The sequence below is a fragment of the Leopardus geoffroyi genome, chromosome A2, assembly GCF_018350155.1.
Source record: "Leopardus geoffroyi isolate Oge1 chromosome A2, O.geoffroyi_Oge1_pat1.0, whole genome shotgun sequence".
Taxonomy (NCBI): domain Eukaryota; kingdom Metazoa; phylum Chordata; class Mammalia; order Carnivora; family Felidae; genus Leopardus; species Leopardus geoffroyi.
Genome location: NC_059331.1, coordinates 60321153 through 60344090, shown reverse-complemented (window position 1 = coordinate 60344090; position 22938 = coordinate 60321153). Strand labels below are relative to the sequence as shown.

The 22938-nt window shown below is 42.4% G+C and overlaps 1 long non-coding RNA gene across 1 annotated transcript; it reads left to right on the top strand.

Moving 5' to 3' along the window:
* Positions 1-575: 575 nt before the first annotated feature.
* On the top strand, positions 576-10233 carry LOC123606116. The gene is made up of 3 exons (XR_006716112.1): positions 576-587; positions 3680-3681; positions 9430-10233. It is a non-coding gene; the product is annotated as an uncharacterized LOC123606116 (long non-coding RNA).
* Positions 10234-22938: the final 12705 nt, after the last annotated feature.

Sequence of the window (22938 nt, the reverse complement as noted above, 5' to 3'; positions counted from 1 at the left end):
TTGGGCTCCCCCCCCCAAGATGAAACACACATAGATCCCACCTGAAGAATTCATGGGCCAGTTAGGAAGACAAGGCAGGGACATAACTACAGTACAGTCACCTGTTCATAGGTGCAATGGGAAGGATATTCAAAGCACAGCATATGTTCATCTACTGCTTGAGGTATCAGGGTGGCTTCCTGAAGGAGGTGGTGTCTAGTGGGCCCCAGGTGTATGGGTTTGACACAAGAAATGGAGAAGGGGCATTCTAGACAAAAGGAAGCTGGAGTGTTAGGTTAATCGGATCAGAGATAGAGAGTGAGAGTAGGGAGGGAGGGATTGGACTAGCACCCTTTGTGTACAGGACCACCCCACTGGTGCATTTTGCTATGTGTCTCTAAAAATGAACATCCCACAGCTCAGGGCCTGGCAAGCAATCAGCTCTGATGGTGAAGTGCTCTGCTAATAAAACTTTCTCCTTCTGTGAGCTGTGGGCCTGGCTGCTGAGCCAGTGGTTTCCACTGATCTCCCTCATTAGTCAAAGCTTAGTTTCACAGGAAAGGGTTTGGGTTTTGTTCTGAAGAGCAGGGGATCCACTCCTGCCGGGGGTCCGGCAGGGATTGATATAGTCGACTTCCATTGGGCAAGACATATCTGGCTGCTGTGGGCTCTGGGTGGGAGAGTGGGAGCCAGGGCCCCTCCCTAGGAGAAGTAGGTCACTGTGGTCATCTGAAAAAGGAGACCTAGTATACTGGGAATTTGGGGGTTAGGGAGGGCAAGGCACAGAGGAATGGAGAAGTGGAGGGGATGGGAGAGAAGGGGACTAGAGGAGGAAGGAGAGGGTGGCCTGGAGGTCTTAAAAGGTAGTTTCTGCAAAACTGGCCTAGGAAATGACTATCCAGTGACAGAGGAAGAAAACAATCAAGAACAATTTTTAGATTATTGACTCAAACTGTGAAGACAGTGGTAGTTTTTACTTAGAGTGAAGACGGGAGCAGAAATAAGATTTGTTGAACAAACTGAGAGTCCCCTTTGGGACCTAGGAAGTTTAGCAGGCCTCATTAGAAAGCTCATTTCTAAGCTCATTGTATCTCCCCACAGTGCCAAACTTCTTCAGAAACATGATTTTTAAGCAGTATGGTAATTATTATATAGTACAATACATACCTGATTATCTTATTGATAAGGCATTTAAATTGCTTCTAATTTTTGGCCATTATACACACCACAGTGAACATTTTGTACATTAATCTTTGTCAGCATCTTTGATTATTTTATAATTGTGTATTTTATTCTTTTATTGAAGTATAGTTAACATACAATATTATATGAGTTTCAAATGTACAAAATGTAGTTTAACATTAATATACATGCAAAATTAACACCATGGTAACACTACCTACCCTCTGTCACCATACAGAGTTGTTACGCATTATTAACTCTATTCCTCATTATGTATGTTGCATCCCCATGTCTTATTTATTTTATAACTGGGAGTTTGTACCTTTGTAACTGGAAGATAACCCTTTCCCCATTTTGTCTACGACCATCCTCTCCCCTCTGTCAACCACCAGATTATTCTCTGTGTCTATGAATCAGATTCTGTTTTATTTGTTTCATTTTTTAGAAATTCCACATATAAGTGAAATCATATGGTATGTCTTTCACTGACTTATTCCGCTTGGCATAATGTCCTCCAGATCCACCCATTTGTCACAAATGGGAAGATTTCATTCTTTTTTAAAGTAATACTTCATTGTATATATGTATATTACATTCTTCTTTATCCATTCATCTATTGATGGACAGTTGGGTTGCTTTCATATCTTGGCTGTTGTCAATAATGCTGCAATAAACATTGGGAGACATAGATCTCTTGGAAGTAGTATTTTTGTTTTCTTAGAATAAATACCCAAGAGTGTAATTGATGGATTGTATGGTAGTTCTATTTTTAATTTTTTTGAGGAACCATCACACTGTTTTCCACAGTGGCTGCACCAATTTACATTCCCACCAACAGCGCATGAGCATTCCCTTTTCTCCATATCTTCGCCAATACTTGCTATTTCTAATCTTTTTTGATAATAGCCATTCTGACAGGTGTGAGGTGATATTTCATTGTGCTTTTGATTTGCATTTCTCTGATGACATTGACCATCTTTTCATCTTTTCATGTTGATCATGAGTATGTCTTCTTTGGAAAAATATCTATTCAGATGCTGTGCTCATTTTTAAATTGGATTGTTTACTTTTTTTAATGTTTATGTTTGGCAGAGAGAGAGAGAGAGAAACAGAGCATGAGTGGGGAGGGGCAGAGAAAGAGGGAGACACAGAATCTGAAACAGACTCCAGGCTCTGAGCTGTCAGCACAGAGCCCAACATGGGGCTCAAACTCACAGACTGCGAGATCATGACCTGATCAAAGTCTGATGCTCAACCGAATGAGCCACTCAGGCGCCCCTGGATTGTTTACTTTTTATTGAGTTGTGTGAGTTCTTTATCTATTTTGGATGTTAACTCCCGTATTTGCAACATTTGCAAATATCTTCTTCCATTCAGTGTGTTGCCTTTTCATTTCATTATTGGTTTCCTTTGCTGTGCAAAACTTTTTAGTTTGATGTCATCAAGGTTGTTCATTTTTTGCTTCTGTTTCCCTTGTGTGAGGAGGCAGATCCAAAATACATACATACATACATACTGTTCAGATTGATGTTCAAGAGCTTACTGCTATGTTTTCTTCTAGGAGATTTGTGGTTTCTTGACTTACTTGTAAGTCTTTTTTTTAATGGAGAAATTTTTATTTATTTATTTTTATTTTTAAGTATAATTTGTTGTCAAATTGGTTTCTATGCAATACCCACTGCTCATCCCAACAAGTGACCTCCTCCCTGCCCATCACCAACTTTCCCCTCTCCCACACCCACCATCTACTCTAAGCCTGTTCTCAGTCCTTAAGAGTCTATTATGGTTTGCCTCCCTCCCAATCTGTAACTTTTTTTTCCCTCTTCCCCTTCCCCATGGTCTTCTGTTAAGTTTCTCAAGATCCACATATAAGTGAAAACATATAGTATCTGTCTTTCTCTGCCTGGCTTATTTCACCCTGGAGGGCATAATACCCTCCAGTTCCATCCACATTGCTTCAAATGGCCAGATTTCATTCTTTCTCATTGCCAAGTAGTATTCCATCTTATATATAAACCACATCTTCTTTATCCAGTCATCCATTGATGGACATTTGGGCTCTTTCCATACTTTGGCTATTGTTGATACTGCTGATATAAACATTGGGGTACATGTGCCCCTATGCATCAGCACTCCTGTATCCTTTAGGTAGATTCCTAGCTGTGCTATTTCTGGGTCATAGGGTAGTTCTATTTTTAATTTTTTAAGAGACCTCCACACTGTTTTCCAGAGTGGCTGCACCAGTTTGCAGTCCCACCAGCAGTGCAAGAGGGTTTCCTCTGGAAATTCTCTGGAAGATTGATGTTCCCAAATAAACAAGTCTGGAGCTATTATCTTCCAGGGGGATTCATCTTGTTCTTTCTTCTATCACTTGTGCTTTCCCAGTCTCTTCTCCAGATGCCTGGTCTGATCCATATAATTTCCTATATGCCCTCCACTCTTATGAAGTCTGAAATTTTAGGGGGGAAAGGAACTCTAATATATTTTAAGGTATTAAACTTGAGACTATTATGAAAAGATGTATAGTTTACTCATTTGCCCACTCTTCAAAGTGCCTAGGAGGTCTTCTGTCATTCACTATTTTAAAATATAGTGTATTCATAAATGTGTTATAGTAAGGTAAACATATCAGGATGTGGTCTTTTATTGAAAAGACAGGTTTTACTCAGAGCTCCCAGAGGAGGGGGCAAATCACACTATACAGGGCCACATGTGCCATGATGGTCAGGAGGCAGAGGGAGTGGGTGGGAAAATGTGAGAAAGTTCCTTATTGTAGTTTCCTTAGAAAGGAACAGGTAGAAAAGGTAAGCAGGCTTAGGACTGGCTGGTTTGAATACTTTCAGGACTCTGGAACATAGAGGTCATCCCTAGTTTTCTGGTACATGGCCCTGGCATTATTAGGGCAGGTGGATAATGGCCCCAAGTGTGAGAGTCTGATAGATGAAGTGGTTGGAGTTGTGGACACTGGATGGATTGGTTTGTATTTGAAAAGGAAACCCCTTGGAGAATGATTCCTCTAAGTTGAAATGGTGAGCAGGAAGGCTGGAGGCCTAGATGAAGTGACTCAGACATACCAATGGGTTGTTACAACAAGGCGTGTCCGGTGTACACATGTAGGCAGATGCACATGCTAAAACACCACATTTAGCAAACTAGAAACATGGTCCATACAAGAGATACATATCAGCTCACATGTCACTTCCTAAGAGAAGGCTTCCCTGCCTACACAATCTATAGTGACAGCCTCCCCCACCCCAAGTCTCCCTAGCTATTACCCACTTCATACCTTCAGAGCATTCAGAGCCCACCCCTGCTCAGCACAAGCTGCCCCACCTGGAGGAAAAGTCCTCACAGCGGGCACGATGTCCTGTGCAATCTCTTCAACATGACTGTCCCCTGCTCCTGCTGTTCCTAGCCCCCTCCTGTCCACTCCAGCCCACTTATAAGCTTCCTGAGTCCCCATCTTTCCTCTGTAGCACATACCCCTTCTAACATGCTGTGTTCACTGTCTCCCCTCCAAAGCATCAGTGCCACATTCTTTCCCTGAGTGAGGCAGGCATTACACCATAGGCCTCACCACCATTCTGTCTGTGCTATGATCTGAATGTTTATTCCCTGTCCCTTCCCCTGCTCCAAATTCATATGTTGAAATCCTAATGCCCAATGTGAAATTGTTAGAAGCTGGGGTCCTTGGAACGTGTTTAGGTAATGAGGCCAGAGCTTTCATGAATGAGATTCTTGCTTCTATAAAAAGACTCCACACTGACACCTAGTCTCTTCCACCTTGTGAAGACATAGCAAGAAGCTACCAGATATGAACCAGGAAAAGGTCCCTTACCCAACCATGCTGGTACCATGATCTTGACTTTCAGCCTCCAAATAGGGTTGCTTTTTATAAGTTATCCAGTCTGCTGTATTTTGTTATAGCAACCTGAATGGACTAACACACCCAGTGTGCACTGTGTTTCAGCCCTCAGCATGGGTGAGCTTCCCTGCTTCATTCTCTGCTAGATGGATAGCCATTCATTCGTTCATTCATTTGTTCATCCATTTGTTATGTTTTTGTTCCAGCTCAGTGGCTGCCCCTGGCTCATCTTGTAGACCCAACTCAGATGGCACTTCCTTCATGAAGACCATCTTGGGCCTCGCTCTCTCCTGCAGGCCTCTATGGTCTCACTTGGGTCCCTTAGTCTGTTTAGTGTCAGTCTCAGTCAATTGATAGTGATGCTATCAGTTAGGAGTGCCTGAGGCACTCACCTGGGCATGTACTACTTGTGATGAGCACCCACAGGCATTTCCCCATCCAGAGACACTCTTGAGGCTGGACTGGCCCTTGTGGTTCTTATTATGATTGCAAGATGCACCACAGCAACAACCACCAAAGAACTTTGAAAAAAAAATACTCACAGGTCCTGGAGGGTACACAGCACACCCAAGGGCCACACATTAGGGTCTCAGGTAGGGAGAGAAAAGCAGACTTGGGAGTGTGCCTTTATTGAAGTCTCAGGAGGGGTGTCTAGGGTTTCAAGGTTCACCCTTTATTGGAAAATTATAGGGATTAAAGTATAAGAAGGGAGTCACTCAAGTGATCAGTTATCCAGGGCTTAATAAAAGGGGAATTTCATAGTTGCAGTGACCTGGTTTCTCATCTAGCTGTTTCCCCAGTAGCTGTGTCAAACAGCTGGCAATGGGTGTATTCACAATGGATATCTTTGAAATGGCTACCTTGACAATCAAAAGCTGCATGTCAGGCAGGTTGTGTAGGTCCAAGTGCTGTGTTTACACTCTGATGATGTCTCCAGCCTGTGTGCTCTATGAGGACTCTGGGCCAGATGTGGAAAGGGGCTCAGAAAAATGTGATTATGGATAAAACACCGAATAGATGAAATTTTTAAACAGAGGCTCTATGTGGGTCAAATTCACCAAAGGTGAGATTCTTTTCTCTTCTCCCTCCCTCCTGGACCAAGCCTCAATCACTAACAGGAGTCTGAGAAACCTCCTGCCATCTTCACCTCATCCGAACCATTAGCATTCTACATGATTTTTATGTTAAATTTTAATTTTGAGCCTTTTACATGACTCTACATCTGAATAACAAACTTAATCTTCACTCCAGAGGCAGAGATCCCTCTGTTCTGTCTCAGATGGACAGGACAATAGGAAAGTGCAGGATGTTTAGAAGGAGATGGAAGTACAGGGCTTCCAGGCAGTAGGAAGGAAGTGAGGAAACAGACCAATCCAGGCAAGAGCCAACCCCCACCCCACCATGGCCCATTTACTCTTCCACAACCTGTTTCTGTAGTAGATGGTCTGTTCTTTAGAGACAGCTTTAGGGGTCACCACACCTAGGTTTTAATCCTTCTACTGGCCTTAGGCAAGTCATTTGGGCCTTTGCAGCCTCAGTTCCTAGCCCTAAGTGAATCTGCCAGTGGCCACCTCACAGTGATGCTGCGCCAGATGTGGTATCAGAGGCAGGGCTGGCCAGGCACCTGCACTGGTCACTGCGAAGCTGAAACAGTGGTTCCACCCTGTCCTGTTAGTATCATCCACAGAGCAGAAGCCAGAAGTATGACCAGTGTTTAAGGAGGGCCTGGGTGGAGCAATGCATGAAGGAGTAAGAGAAGGGCAAGAAGTTCAGGTTTAGCACAGAAAATGAGCCACTTGGCTTTTCTCCCAGACACTTCAGCTACCCAACCCTGAACATGGGTGGGAGACTGCCTGGGAAAATAGGGTGCTGTAGGCTTATGCCTCCCACCCTTTTCTGCTGCTGCTGTCAGCACCTCAAGTGAGGCTCCCTCCAGACACCTCCTGCCTCTTTCCCTCCCTACCTCCAGCCCCCAAACTTCACCTACCCAATTCAGTCCCTGTAGCCATCTCTGTCCCCCTACCACTGGGTGGGCAGACAGCATCCCAGCCTTTCCCCTTCGAACCTTACCCAGACCCAGGGCCAACCAGGGGCTCCCTATAACCTCTTCCCGATGGAATCCTGGGAGCCCCAAGCAATTCACTTGGTACCCCAACCATCTAAGCCCTGGGATGAGGCTCCAACTTATGAAGAGACAGCCATTCTTTTCATGATACTCAGGCTGCTTTACCAAGGGACAGACATCTTCTCCCTAGAGCAAGTAAAAACCCATCCAGTCTTGAGGAGACAAGAGTGATCCAGACCTCAGGCCCTACTGTCTCTCTTATTGCTGCTGCTGTCGGGAAACAGGGAGCTGCACTCAGGAAACAGCGAGCCACTCTCAGCAAGCCCAAGGTCACTTGACATAAAGACAAAACTCAAAAGCAAAGAGAGAAACACAGAAACACATCCCAGTTGCACTTTGAGGCTGGGCAGGAATTAGAGTGGAACCCTCCCCAAGAGATGGCACTTCTCAGGACCTTCAGGTGACTGCCAGCCCCAGGGCACTGCCTCCTGTCCTGACCCAGGCCATGCATGACCACCCTCCTTTTCAGGAGCTGCACTCCTCTTCAGAGCCCCCCTCCCTCTGGAGCTCTCATTTTTGGCTGCTGTTGAGAAGATAGCTTTAGCTGGGTCCTGGTTTGGGTGGGTGGGTGGCACATGGGACTCCAGGAAGGGCAGCATGGCCTGGTTGGTTCTTCTGGTTGTGATGATGGTTGTGGTTTGGTTAAGGCAAGTTGGGGTTGGGCAAAAGGGGCAGTTAGGGCCAAGGCTGGGCTGCACTGAGGGCCAGGAGGGGCTCCAATGACCTTGGGCTCCGCAGCCAGATGCCTCTGGCCACACCCTGCTCCTGAATATGCTGGATCTGGGCAGGTCTCAGGAGCAAGGCCAGGGGTGGGTCTGAAGAGTCTCAGATGTGAGAGCAGGGTGTTGGAAGCCCCTGGTACTCCCATGGGTAGGAGAGCACTGCCAGGACTGGCTCCCTGCTGGCCTTCTGGTAACCAGAGGTTAGGTGGCACAGTGGGTTCCTAAGAAGGGCTGGGCTGCTGTCTTCTGAGTGTGCTGCTGTCTTTGAGTGGGTGGGGCAAGTTGTGGCAGGGCAGGAATGTAGTACTTAATGGCACTGTATTGAGTTTTTAAAAAAAAAATTTTGCTGGGCCGAAGCTCTTATTTCCAGGATCTGTGTGGATAAGCGAGTCAAATTTAAACACTCTATTTGAAACATAAAAGAAAGAAAAATATAACAATGTGCACAATTCAAGGGGCAGAAATTTCTAGAGAAAGACTAAAGTTGCACAGTAGCAGTTATGACCTTCAATAATATTTTGTTACATTGAAACATATATTCTGCCACATATCTTGCAGGGGAAACTTCTTTCAAGAGGTGTCACACCTAATCTATTTCACATAGTTAAAAATGGCTAAATCTGTAAGTCTTTTACTTTTAGCGATGAAGAAGTAGGACCACAGAAGCTAGATGACATTGTTTATGGCAATCACGAGTCGGCATTTTTATTATATAACCCCCAGGATGAAAGACTGTTCGTTCCCTCTACCACTCTGCCTTTTACTATCCTTTACTGCCAGACTTCATCTTACTAAAAACCCCATGCCATCAAATTTCCCTTGTTCTATCCAAAAAATGTCCTGCAGTGCAAGCCACTTGCCTCTTTGTTTTCTGTGAGGCTAGAATATAGCCATCCAGGATTTTAGTACAAGGACCTTTCCCACTCTTGAACTGGTTATCTCTATCTTAGTGCTATGCCAAGTTCTCTAATGTTTTCTCTCTGGGGATTATTTCCCAAACCTGGCTACACTTCCCAGGACAGGCACCTGTTCTGCACATCTCTCAGGCTGTGTAGCCCTGAATGTGTCAACTGTCCTAACAAAGATGAGTTCACAGGCCAACCTGAGCGAGCACTAGCTGTGAAGATGATGTGATATTAAACTGGTCTGAAAAGCAACATGGGAACAGCAAACCGATCTGAATTGTTCAGGTTAAAATATTCCAGTTGAGAGTAACATTGAGATACAGGAGAGGAAAAGTGTAATGACCATCTAATGCACCTGCATGAGTCAATCATGTCTGGTGAGTGGACAGAACCATCAGTGAAGAATTCAGATGAAGACTAAGGACAGAAACAACAATAAAGAAGTCAGGCTCAACTCAAAGTTCAGAGGAACTGAAATGCCTCAATTTGTATTCCTGCAAAATAACTGACAGTGATTTGTCAACCGTCATGCTCGGTGTGCCATGTTGTCTCTAGCATACTTCCTTATGAGGAAGAAGTGAAGGGCCCAAAACTTCAGTATTTTTCAGAAATAATTTCAAGCTCTGTAGGTCCAACTCATAAATAGCACAGCCCTGATTCTATTATGTCTTGTCCTTGTCTTGAACTTTTTCCACTTTTCCTTGCTTTTGGTGATTCTTTCTCTTTTTTTTTTATTCCACACAGCTAGTTCAGACCGCTGCCACCACCTACCCCCTCAGCAGAGCTCCCCCTGTGGTGTCTACCACCCCCACCACTGACAGCCCCCGTACTCCCTAGTCCAGGGACTGAGTTTCTGGCTCAGAGCTTTCCTTTTTCCAGGCTCCCAGAGGCTTTAAGTGTTGCAATGACCAGTGTTTTGTTATGTATATTTTCCACAATTTAAAAAATAAGGGACTTGGTGGCACATGAATATATATATGTCTGTGTGCATATATATTTTTAATATTATGTACATATAATATTAAGGTGAGTAATAAAGCACTGGTATATGTTAAAACATGGGTGAGCCTTAGATACATGATGCTAAGCATAAGAAAGAAGGCAGACATACATGGTTACATATTTTATTATTCCATTTACTTAAAATATTCAGAATAGGCAAATCCATAGAGGGAAAAAAAGCATATTGGTGATTTCCAGGGGTTGGGAGGGGGGTGGAAAAGGAAGTGATCATTTAATCAGGGCTGGGTTTCTCTTCCCCACTCCAACTTTACTGAAATATGGTTGACATACAACATTATATAGTGTAAGATGTACGATGTGATGATTTGATACATGTACATATTGTGAAATGGTTATCACTGTAAGATTAGTCAAGGCATCCTTTTTTCACATAATTATCATTTTGTTGTTGTCATTATGGTGAGAACATTAAAGCTCTACTTTTACAGTTAACTTTCTTGTATACAATAGAGTATTGTTATATATGACCACCATGCTACACACTAGATGCCCTGAACCTGGGTTTCTTTTTGAGGTGGTGATAATGTTCTGGAATTAGACAATGATGATGGTTTGCATAACTTCCTGAATAGACTGTAAATAACTGAATTGTACACTTTTAAAAGAGTAGGTTTTCTGGTATGTGAATTATATCTCAGTTTTTTTAAGCTGTATGGATAAATAAATAACTCATTTGGGAAAAAAAGTTAACTTATAAAACATATATATTCTGGGCGCTTTATTTGGTCCCTGTCTACTAACCTCCCTAGACATCAGTAAAGACCACCCAAATGAGAACACACACTGTTCATTCAGAGCTTGCTCTAAATAGCAAGGGACTCAGCCATGACCATGTGCTCTTTTGGAAGAGACTCAAAGGCATAGGGAGAAGTAGAAAGCTTTCTAGGGTGAAAAGGAATGTGCAGCCTGATCAGAGGTTGTGACTGGGGAAGCAGGAAGCAGGTTGGCTGGAAGAAGGCATTTTATGTGATTAGTTAGTTTTCCTAACTTAGAATCAGGATTAAAAATGAGAGGAACTCCAAGGCTGATTGCTTCAGGTTGTGGGTTAGGGCTTCTCAGGTTGGAGCAAGCAATTCACATTCTGAAAGATACAGAAAATTCCATGTACTGAAACCCCCTCTTGCACTGTCTTCAATAAATTGTACACTGTCAGTGGATAGAGAAATTTTATGCAGTCAACCTCAATTAACTACAAAAATGGTAACAATGACAAGAGTGATGAGTAACAACAGTGATACTTATTATGATTACTCTAAACCTCAGGATCTATCACTTTGCCAGTCCTCACCTTAAAGTAAATAGCAAATAAAATTTAGCTAGTTTGCTTTAACTAAAAGAATACTTTTCTGCTGCCACCACTGCAGGTCCTGGCAAGAGTACCAACTAACCATCAGGGTGTGTGTGTGTGTGTATCTCCCCTTTCCTTCTGGCACTCCTGAACTTGCTATTGTGCCTCCATGTTTGGAGAGAGCAATGGCCATGGCTGTGCCAACAAACCCAAGACTTCTGTAAGTTTGGGTTACTGGTAGTTGAAAGCACACAATGTGTATATGGTGGGTCCAGGTGCAAAAAGTTAACCCTTCCCTCCTATGTGCTCTGCAAAGGAATAAACTTCCCTTGGGAATGCAGCCTAAGGCTCCTGGACTGAAGGACTACACTTAGTGTAGGTCGGGACAGGTAGCACCAGACCTGGACGGCTGAGGCAGTTGAATGAATTGCCTGGGGCTCCCAGTATGAAGGGAAAGGCTGAGGACACAGGGACCCTGAAGTTTCAGGGTCCTACTGGCTCCCAGTTCACTTGGGCCTTAAAGGAGCTGGGAGGTGGAGGGGCTGGGATGTCAGCTGCCTGCCAGAGGACTGTAAGTAGGAGACAGCAGACAGAAGGAAGTGTGGCTTATAGTTTATGAAGCCAGTGTTTTTTTTGACTGTTGACACCAGGATATAGGAAAGACTTTATTCTTGTCCTTCACAAATGTTTAAGCTATTCCAATTCCTTGCCTTTCCATAGAAGTTTGAAAAAGTTTCATATGCTTTTTTTTTTCTGTCTACACTTTGACAATTCTAGCACTTGCTATATTCATTTAGCAGTTCATGAACATGTTTCTATCTCAGAACCTACAGATCTATCTCATTATAATGATATAAATAAACCAAAAATGGATAGTATTGCATTGTATGGATGTGCTGCAATTTACTTCCCTGGTCCCACTTAATGATTATTTATTACAAACATTCTGTATGGTCAAGCTTATCAATCTTTCCCTTATGACTTCCAAGTGGTTTTAAAAAATGTTTTGAAAGTTCTCCACACTGGAATTATGAAATAAATATGATAAATACACAATTCTTCAAGTACTTTCATGGTTTCAATTTTGCAGTCCGTGCCTACCCGTGCCCCTGTAGATTTCCCAAGGCCACTGGGAGCCTGGGAACAACTCCTCTTGCTCTGAGAAGCCTCTGAAGGGATTTTCTCCTCTTCTTTCCCATGGCATTGGGAAATTTTTTATGTTCCTCCAGAGCTTGGAAGTAGTCCCAGTAGGCATGAGATTCTACTCAGGAGACTCTAACCTTTTTAGCAAACATCTCTCCAAAAATTACCATCCCCAGGACCTCCTGGAAAACATTTCCAAGTCCATTTCCAAGGCTTCCAGGGTCACACCTTGCAGGCCATGAGGTTTGCTTCAGAGGCACCCAGGATCTCGCTTGAGACACTCCATGTGTCCTTGGCTTGGGAAGAAGATCCGAGGCTCAAGCAGAAGTGATCCATGTCCTTCCTGATCATGATTGCTCAGGTGTTGTGGATACCTGGTGGATGCTTTTAGGTAGCTTTGTCCTCCAGAGCTCCAGGGAAATGGGCAAGGGATAAGATTTCAGTGCAGAAAGGGAAGCAGAGGTCCAGGAGCCTGGCATCACTAGCAGGATCATTACTGTGGTGTCAGAGGATTGGTGCACTATCCACCCACCTGAGGGTGGCTCTGGAGAAGGGTGCAGGGCTAGGCCAGCATTGTGATTCCAGGTCACTGGGGTGTCAGGCAAAGGTCAACCCACATGCTCTAGGACCTTCTGCACACAGGGTCCTACTGGGGCTGCTGGGCACAAGAAGACATAGGTCTGGCTCCTGTGCCCTTCTTTATGGTCCCAGTGGTCATTTTTCATTTCCCAATATTTCCAAACCTCACCTAGAGCTGGGGACCTGCCATGGAGGTACAGGGAAGGCACCAGTACTCCCACCTTTCCACATAGATTCCAGTTGTGAGAACATCAAAATTACTACAAGTCTCCTCTCCAGAGCTGGGGCCCTTCTCAGGATGGCTAATATGAGGAGCCTACCTGTCTTGCCATCAATGAGTACTTGAAGCCTTGGGCCCACAGTCACCTGGTGGTCCACTCTCATCACCTTGGGTCACAGACCCATTCTAGTGCCATCTTCACAGGTTGTTCTGTTTACCTGTCACCTGTTGATAGTTTTTTCCAGAATTCCATGGGAAATGTTCATGGGAGCATATCTGGACATGCTGCTGGAGGTCTACTTTGGGAGGCCATGTGCATGAGTTCAGTCATCCCGGTGAGGTCCTGGGATACTTACTAGTGACCTTCTCAACAGCTGGCTGTCACTTGGTGCCTGCTCCCAGGATGACCAGATGGTTTTTTGGTTGAAAAGAAAATGGAGTTAAGAATTGATTGGCTCTCACTGAAGTCCAGCACAGGATGGACTTTAGCAAGGTGGAAATTCCTAGAGTTTGTGGTACTCCAAATTACCGCTGATGTTCTTACTCATCATTATCATAATTAGTACCATTGTTTGTAATGAAATATGAAAACACTGAATCAAATTTCTCATTCCACACAGTACCTGACTGATTAAAGGCAATTAAAGCCAAATTCCTAGACAAAGGAACTCATCTCAAATGAAAGATCAAGATGATGTCATGGCCAGAGATCTAAGTGATTCGAAGTGCTGAAGGGGAAAACTATTCAGCCAAGAACACTCTATCCTGCATGGCTATCATTTTGCATAGAAAGAGAGATGAAAAATTTCCCGAACAGAATCTAAAGGTGTCTGTTACCACTAAACCTGCCCTGAAATAAATATTAAAGGGGACTCTGAGTGGAAAGGAAAGAAGAAAACTGATAAAGACAAGAAAGCAACAGAGAAAATGTCCAGAAACAATAACAAAATGAGTAATAAAATGACACTAAATACATATCTAGCAATTATTACCCTGAATGATCAAATCAAGATGATCTAATCAAAAGACATAGGGTGTCAGAATGGATAAACAAAAACAAAAACAAGATCTATACTGCCTACAAGACACTCATTTTAGACTTAAAGACTCCTGCAGATTGAAAGTGAAGGAATGGAGTAGCACTGGTCCTGGAAATAGAGGTGCAAACAAAGTAGGAGTAATGATACTTGTATCAGGCAAACTAGATTTTAAACCAAAGATAGTGACAAGACATGACAAAAGGCACTTTATTATAATAAAGGCATCTATCCAACAAGAAGATGTAAAAATTTTAAGTATGTATGCACCCAAGGTGGGAGCACCCAGATATATAAAACAATAACAACATTAAGTAAACCACTGATATTGATACAATAATTGTAGTGGATGTTAACACCTCACTTCCATCACTGGACAGATCATCTAAGCAGAAAAGCAACAAGGAAACGTCATTGAATAACAAACTTGGCCAGATGGGTTTAAGAGATATATTCAGAAGATAACATCCTAACATTTTGACATTCTTTTCAAAAGCACATGGGACATTCTCCAGAATAGACCACATACTAGGTCACAAATTGGGCCTCAACAAGTGCAAAAAGATTGAGATCATAACATGCCTGTTTCCTTTTTTATTTTTTTAATGTTTAATTATTAAAAAAAATTTAATGTTTATTTTTAAGAGAGACAAAGTGTGAGCAGGGGAGGGGCAGAGAGAGAGGGAGACAGAATCCAAAGCGGGCTGCAGGCTGTGAGCTGCCACCAAAGAGCCAGATGCAGGGCTCAAATTCACAAGCCATGAGATCATGAGACCTGAGCTGAAGTCGGACACTTAACCAACTGAGCCACCCAGGAACCCCAGTGTTTATTTTTGAAAGAGAGACAGACAGACAGACAGAGAGATGGAGCATGAGCAGGGGAGGGGCAGAGATAGAGGGAGACACAGAATCCGAAGCAGACTCCAGGATCTAAGCAGTCAGCACAGAGCCTAACACAGGGCTCAAACCCACAAACGGTGAGATCATGACCTGAGCTGAAGTCAGACGCCTAACTGACTGAGCCACCCGGCCACAACATGCCTGTTTTCTGACCATAACACTATGAAATTGAAGACAACCACAAGAGAAACATTTGGATAGGCCACAAATACACAGAGTTTAAGCAACATGCTATTAAACAAGGAATTGGCCAACCAGGAAATCAAAGAAGAAATTTAAAGAATGCATGGAGACAAATGAAAATACAACAGTACAACACCTTTGGGACTCAGAAAAAGCCATCCTAAGAGAGAAGTATATAGCAATACAGGACCAAGTCTAAAATAAATAACCTAAACTCACACATAAATGAGCTAGAAAAAGAACAAATAATGAAGCCTATGGCCGGAAGAAGAAGAGAAATAATAAGAAGTAGAGGAGAAGTAAGTGATATAGAAACAATAGGACAGATCAATGCAGCCAGGAGCTGGTTCTTTGGAAATAAATTAGGTTTGCAAGGAAGATGGTGGTGTAGGAGGATGCTGGGCTCACCTCGTCCTGCTGATCACTTAGATTCCACCCGCATCTGCCTAAATAACCCAGAAAACTGCCAGAAGACTAACAGAACAGACTCTCTGGAGCTGAGCATAGACAAGAGGCCCACAGAAGAGGGTAGGAAGGGCAGAGAGGTGGTGCACACTACCTGGACTGGCGGGAGGGAGGCGGGCAGTGGAGGTGCAGCCCACCCGGCAAGGCAGAGCCCCTGAAATCTGGCTTGCAAAACCGGAGGGGCCGGACTTTGTGAGTTCTGACAGCCAGAGGGACTTATCTGGAATGTTAAAAGTCAACAGCTCTGCTTGGAGAGCAGGAGGGCGAGAGGACACCGGGAGGAAGATTTGTTGAGCCTGAGAAGACAGAGTTCTGCTTGGCAGGGGAACAAAGGCGCTGGCAAGCGCCATCTCCCTTTCCCATCCCCCAGCTGTAATCCCAAAGGGGACCAGTTCTCATCACCGAACTTGCACCGTGCAAACACCCAACACTGTGCTTCTGTGGATCCATCCCTCCAACAGGTCTCCCTTCCTCCCAGTGCTGCAGGGCCCCTCCTACAGGGGACCACCAACAGCAAAGCAAGCTAAGCCTACCCCCCCCCCGCCCCTGTGCACCTCGCAGATCCACCCCAGCTAATACACCAGATCCCATCAAAGCAGCACCACAAGCCTGGCAGTGTGCAAGTAGCCTGGACAGGGGCCACACCACTCCACAATGAGTTCTGCCCCCAGGAGAGGGGAACATAAGGTACACACCAGTCTGACTGTGGCCCCAGTGGTAGGCTGGGGACAGACATCAGGTGTGACTGCAGCCCTGCCCACCAACACAAGTTACTCCCGACAGCACAAGGGAAGTGCCCTGTAGTTGGGAGCCACCCCAGGGACTACCCAAAATGACGAAACAGAAGAACTTTGAAAAAAAATAATAAAATTGATAAACTCGTTTCCAGACTTACCAAAAGTAAAACAAAAGGGACTCAAATAAATAAAATCTCGAATGAGACAGGAGAGATAACCACCAATACCACAGAAATACAAACAATTATAAGAGAATCTGATGAAAAACTATATGTCAACAAATTGGACAACCTGGAAGAAATGGATACATTCCTAGAAACATATAAACTAAATAAGAAGAAATGTAAAACCTGAATAGACCTGTACCCAGCAAAGAAATTGAATCAGTAATCAAAAACATCTCAACAAACAAAAGTCCAGGACCAGATTCCTTCACAGGTGAATTGTACCAAATATTTAAAGAAGAGTTAATACCTATTCTTCTCAAACTATTTCAAAAAATAGAAGGAAAAATTCACAATACATTCAATGGGGCCAGCAGTATCCTCTTACCAGAACAAGATAAGGCTCCACTAAAAAAGAAAATTACAGGCCAATATCCCTGATGAACAAGGTTGCAAAAATTATCAATAAAATACTAGCAAACTGCAACCAACAGTACATTGAAACTCATTCACCATGGTCATGTGGGATTTATTGCTCAGCTGCAAGGATGATACAATATTTGAAAATCAATATGATATATCACATTAATAAAAAATGGTAAGAATCACATGATCCTTTCAATAGATGCATAAAAGGCATTGACAAAGTACAGCATCCATTCTTGATGAAAACTATCATTAAAGTAGTGTAAGAAGGTATATACATCAACATAATAAAAGGCATATATGAGAAGCCCAGAGGTGATATCATGCTCAATGGGATAAACTGAGAGCTTTTTCCCAAAAGTCAGGAACATGACCTTCAGGAACACACCAGTGTTCTTTAACATAATACTGGAAGTCCTATCCACAGCTCTCATACAACACAAAGGATAAGAGGCATTCAAATAGGCAAGGAAGAAGTTAAACTTGAAGTCTTTGCAGATGACATATTACTCTATATAGAAAACCTGATAGACTCTACCAAAAGAATTGCTAGAATGGATACACAAATTCAGTAAAATTGCAGGAGAGAAATTCAACATATAGAAATCTGTTCCATTTCTAAACAACAATAATGAAACAAAAGAAACATAAATCAAGAAATCAACAAATTTACAATTGCACAAAAAAACATACAATACCTAGGAATAAACCTCACCAAAGAAGTTAAAAATCTAAACTCTGAAAACTATAAAATGCTGAAGAAAGAAACTGAAGATGGCAAAAAGAAATGGAAAGATGACCCACACCATTAATTGTAAGAACAAATGTCAAAATGTCTACATACCCAAAGCAATCTACACATTTAATATAACTTCTACAAAATACCAAAAGCATTTTATACATTGTAGAACAAACATTACTAAAATTTTTATAAACCACAAAAGACCCCAAATAGCCAAAACAACTTGGAAAAGAAAAGGAAAGCTGGAAGCATCACAGTTCTGAACTTAAAATTATATTACAAAACCAAATTGATCAAAGCAGTGTGGTACTGGCACAACATAGATCAGTGGAACAGAATAGAAAGCCCAGACATGGACGCATAACTCTATGGTCAGTTAATCTTCAACAAAGCAGGAAGTAACATCCAATATAAAAAAATTAGTGTCTTCAACAAATGGTGCTGGCAAAACTGGACAGCAACATGCAAAAATGAAACTTGACCACTTTCTTACACCAAATAAAAAATAAATTCAAAATAGATTAAAGATCTATATGTGAGACTGGAAGCCATATAAATCCTAGAGGAGAACACAGGCAGTAAGTAACCTGTTTGACGTCAGCTCTAGCAACTTCTTAGCAGACATGTCATCTAAGGCGAGGGAAACAAAAGCAAAAATAAACTTTTGGGCCTTTATCAAAATAAAAAGCTTCTGCTGCACAGCGAAAGAAACAACAAAACTAAAAGGCAACCTATGGAACGTGTCATATTTGCAAATGACATATCTGATAAAGGGTTAGTATCCAAAATCTCTAAAGAACTTACAAAATTCGACAGGCAAAAACCAAATAAGCCAGTTAACAAATGGACAAAAGACATGAATAGACATTTTCCCAAATAACACAGATGGCAAGCAGATGGGAAATACTCATCATCAGAGAAATACATATTAAAATGACAGTGATATATCACCTCACACCAGTAAGAATGGCTCAAATTATCAACAGAGGAAATGACATGTGTTGGCAAGGATGTTGAAAAGGGTAACCTTCTTACACTGTTGGTGGTAATGCAAACTGGTGCAGCCTCTGTGGAAAACAGTATGGAGGTTCCTCATACAGTTAAAGATAGAACTACCCTATGTTCCAGCACCTGATCTAGTAGGTATTTACCCAAGAGATACAAAAGTATTGACTCAAAGGGATAAATACACCCCCATGTTTATAGCACCATTATCTATAATATCCAAATTATGGAAAGAGCCCAAATGAATGGGTAAATAAGAGGTGATATATATATATATATATATATATATATATATATATATATATATACATATATACATATATATATACACACACACATATATATGTGTGTGTGTATATATATATATGTATATATGTATATATATATATGTGTGTGTATATATATATATATGTATATATATATATATAATCACAGAGCCCACAAGCTGGAAAAATCATAAAAGTATGACCATAACACTCAGAGCTCACAGATGTACCTGAGGGTACAGGGAGAAAGTGTGGACAAGAAGGGCTTCAAGGAAGGAGTGACATCTAACCTGGAATTCCCAGAAGTAGTTATCATCTAGCCAAAGCCTGGCACCCAGCAGGCACCAAATACATGATAAATGAACAAGCAAGTACATGAATGAATGGCAATCCCCCTAACACAGCATGAAAAGGCACAGCACATCCAGACCAAGGTATGGAGATATGAGGTACACTGCGGGAGAAGTGGGAAGGGGCTACAGCCTGACCTTCTTTACTGGCATCTTATAGCCATAATAGCATAAGTTCAGCTCCTCGGGGAGCCATTGTTTGTCCTGCGTTCTGGGAAACTGCTTTTCATTTACAACAATAGTGCCTATGAGCCCTCAGTGTCCCAGTGTGAAACTGTACATTCCTCAAGGGGCTTTATTAAAGAGAGAGAGGTTGAGGCACAACTTCAGACTGAAGGGGGAAGGAAAGATGATAGGGGTTCCTTCATAAGTGCAGTCATTGCAGGCGATGCATTGGAGGATGTGGCAGAGGTGGCCTTGGGGCATGAGAATGGGACTTTGGGGGTTTACCCCAAAGAGAGGGACTTCTGTTTGCAAGAGGAGGCAATGGATGGATCTCAATGGATGCCAGAGAGAATGTCAGTTTGGGATATGCACTGTGAGGTGCAGGGGGACACATTGGTGGAGAGTGCTGGGTATTACTGCACATAGACAACAAAGTGTGACAATTAGGGTCAGAGGTCATGACCCACTTGACATGAGTAGGCACAGTGGAAGGGGCCTGACATGGAGGAAATTCATTAACTGTAGTCATCATGGTGGAGAGCCTGCTGTGCTCATGTCACAGCCTCCTCATCATCAGCAGAGTGCTGGGCCAAGGGAGGCCCCTCAATACCCATGTGCTGACTAGACCCAAAGACCTCTGTTTCAATTTGAATCACTGGAATAGAATTTGCTGAATTCAAGTGACTGGTGACCAGGTGCAGGTTAATTATCTATGAAAGTGAAACCTAGCATTACCAACGGAAGCAAAATTCCTACTCAAGGCAAAGTTCAGAATCCAGTCTAAAAAGCTGGACTCTCCACATGTAGTCCATCTTGATCCCAGGGTCTTTGCACTTGCTGTTCTCCCAGACTGAAATATAGCTGCACTGCATTGTCTGCTCCCCAAATGCCTTCAGTAATTTCTCAAACTTCCTTACTGAGTTTATATTTCTTCATGGTACACATCACCACCCGACTTTCCAATAAGTAGGTTCTACTTATTTTTTACTGTCATCTTGCTAGTCTGTATGAGAATGGAGAAGCTCCTCCTCTCCTGCTTCACCCTGTTGTGCCTGGTGTCTGGTAAAGCCTGGAAAACAGTAGGCCTAGGTGGATGTACACCAGGTGAGGGAGCACTGGGCTTGAAGTGGGGACATGTAGGTGTCATGGAGCATTGCCCCAGATTGAGAAAAAGGACTTCAGAAGGACAATCTGATGAAGCTTTTGTTGTAGAGAGTTCTCCTTGTGTTATCTAGGAAGCAATGAGAACTCACTCTAATAGGAAGGCTGAAAGAAATCAGTAGGAGGATGGGAAGAAACAAAACTAGGTAATGAACTTGTTTTGCTTTGACAAACCAGTATTTCCAGCCCAGGGGAAGACCAGCTGTTAGTTGAAAGACTGTTTCTGCACAGTATTTTTTCACAGTCGAGTGTATGTCATTTTCCTCATAGTTCCCCAAAAAGGTTTTCAAAAACTTCTAGCTTAGTGAAACTAGATGTTTGTTGAAAGATAGTTTCACCACAGTGTTGTTTCACAGAGTTGAGCATATGGCACTTTCTGTATAGAACCCACATAGGTTTTCAAACACTTCCAACTTCATTGAACCAGAGGTTAGTTGAAACACAGTTTCTCTACAATGATGTTTCACAAAGCTGAGTAAATGGCACTTTTGTTATACTTCTAGGTCTAAGATTTCAACAGGTCTAACTTTGTGAAACAAATTGTTAGTTGAAAGATCATTTCTTCACAGTGTTTTTTCACAGCATTGAGTATATGGCACTTTCTGTGTAAGCCCCGCATGGTTTTTGAAACACTTCTAACTTAGTGAAACCAGATGTGAGTGGGTTGAAAGATGGTTTCAGCACACTGTTGTTTCACAGATTTAAGTATATGGCACTTTCTGTGTAAGCCCTACCTAGGTTTCAAACACTTCTAACTTAGTGGAAGCAGATGTTAGTTGAGAGATGGTTTCCCCACAGTGTTGTTTCACAGAGTTTAGTATAAGGCACTATCTGCATAGGCCCTGCATTGGTTTTCAAAAATTCTAACTTAATGAAACCAGATGTTATGTGACAGATGATTTCCACCCAGTGTCTTTTAACAGAGTTGGGTATGTGGCACTTTCCTCATAGGCACTGCATAGGTTTTCAAATACTTCTAACTTAGTGAAACAGGATGTTAGTTGAAAGATGCTTTCCCCACACTGCTGTTTCACAGAGTTGTGTATATGGCACCTCCTTGTAGGCCATGCATGGGTTTTCAAACACTTCTACTTAGTGAAACAAAATGTTAGTTAAAAGGTGTTTTTACCAGAGTGCTGTTTGACACAGTTGATTATATGACACTTTCTGCATAGGCTCTGCATGTTTTCAAACACTTCTAACTTAGTGAAGCAAGATGATAGTTGAAAGATGGTTTCCCTCAGTGTTTCAAAGAGTTGAGAATATAGCACTTTTGGTGTAGGTCCCACATGGGTTTTCAAACACTTCCAACTTAGATGAACAAAGTGTTCAAATACTACACCTAGAAGTATAAAAAAATGCAATTTACTCAACTTGGTGAAATATCATTGTAGGGAAATGATGCAGGGCCTATGCAGAAACTGCCATATACTCAACTCTGTCAAACAACACTGTGGGGAATCCATCTATCAACTGACATCTTGTTTCATTGTTAGAAGTGTTTGAAAACCGAAGTGGGGAACTATGAGGAAAGTGCCATTTACTCAACTCTTTGAAATAAGAGTGTGGTGAAACCATCTTTCAACTAATATATAGTTACACTAACTTAGAAGTTTTTGAAAAGCTTTGGGGTAACTATGAGGAAAGTGACATAGACTCGACTGTGTGAAAAAATACTGTGGAAAACGATCTTTCAACTAACAACTGGTTTCACTAAGTTCAGAGTGTTTGAAACCTATGCAGGGCCTATGAAGAAAGTGCTATATACTCAACTCTGTCAAAGAACACTGTGGGGAATCCATCTTTCAACTAACATCTGGTTTCACTAAGTTAGAAGTGTTTCAAAAACCTATGCTGGTCCTACATGGAATATGCCAATTACTCAACTCTGTTAAACACCATCGTGGTGACACCATGTTTCAACTAACATCTGGTTTCATTAAGCTAAAAGTGTTTGAAAACTATACAGGGTGTATGCGGAAAGTGTCATATACTCAACTCTGTGAAACAATAGTTTGGGGAAACTGTCTTAAAACTAACATCTTGTCTGAGAACAAACTGAGGGTTGATGGGGGGTGGGAGGGAGGGGAGGGTGGGTGATGGGTATTGAGGAGGGCACCTTTTGGGATGAGCACTGGGTGTTGTATGGAAACCAATTTGACAATAAATTTCATATATTGAAAAAAAACTAACATCTTATTTCACTAAGTTAGATGTTTTTGAAAATCTATGCAGGGCCTATGCAAAAAGTGGCATATATTCAACTCTGTCATACAACATGTGGAGAAACTATGTTTCAACTAACA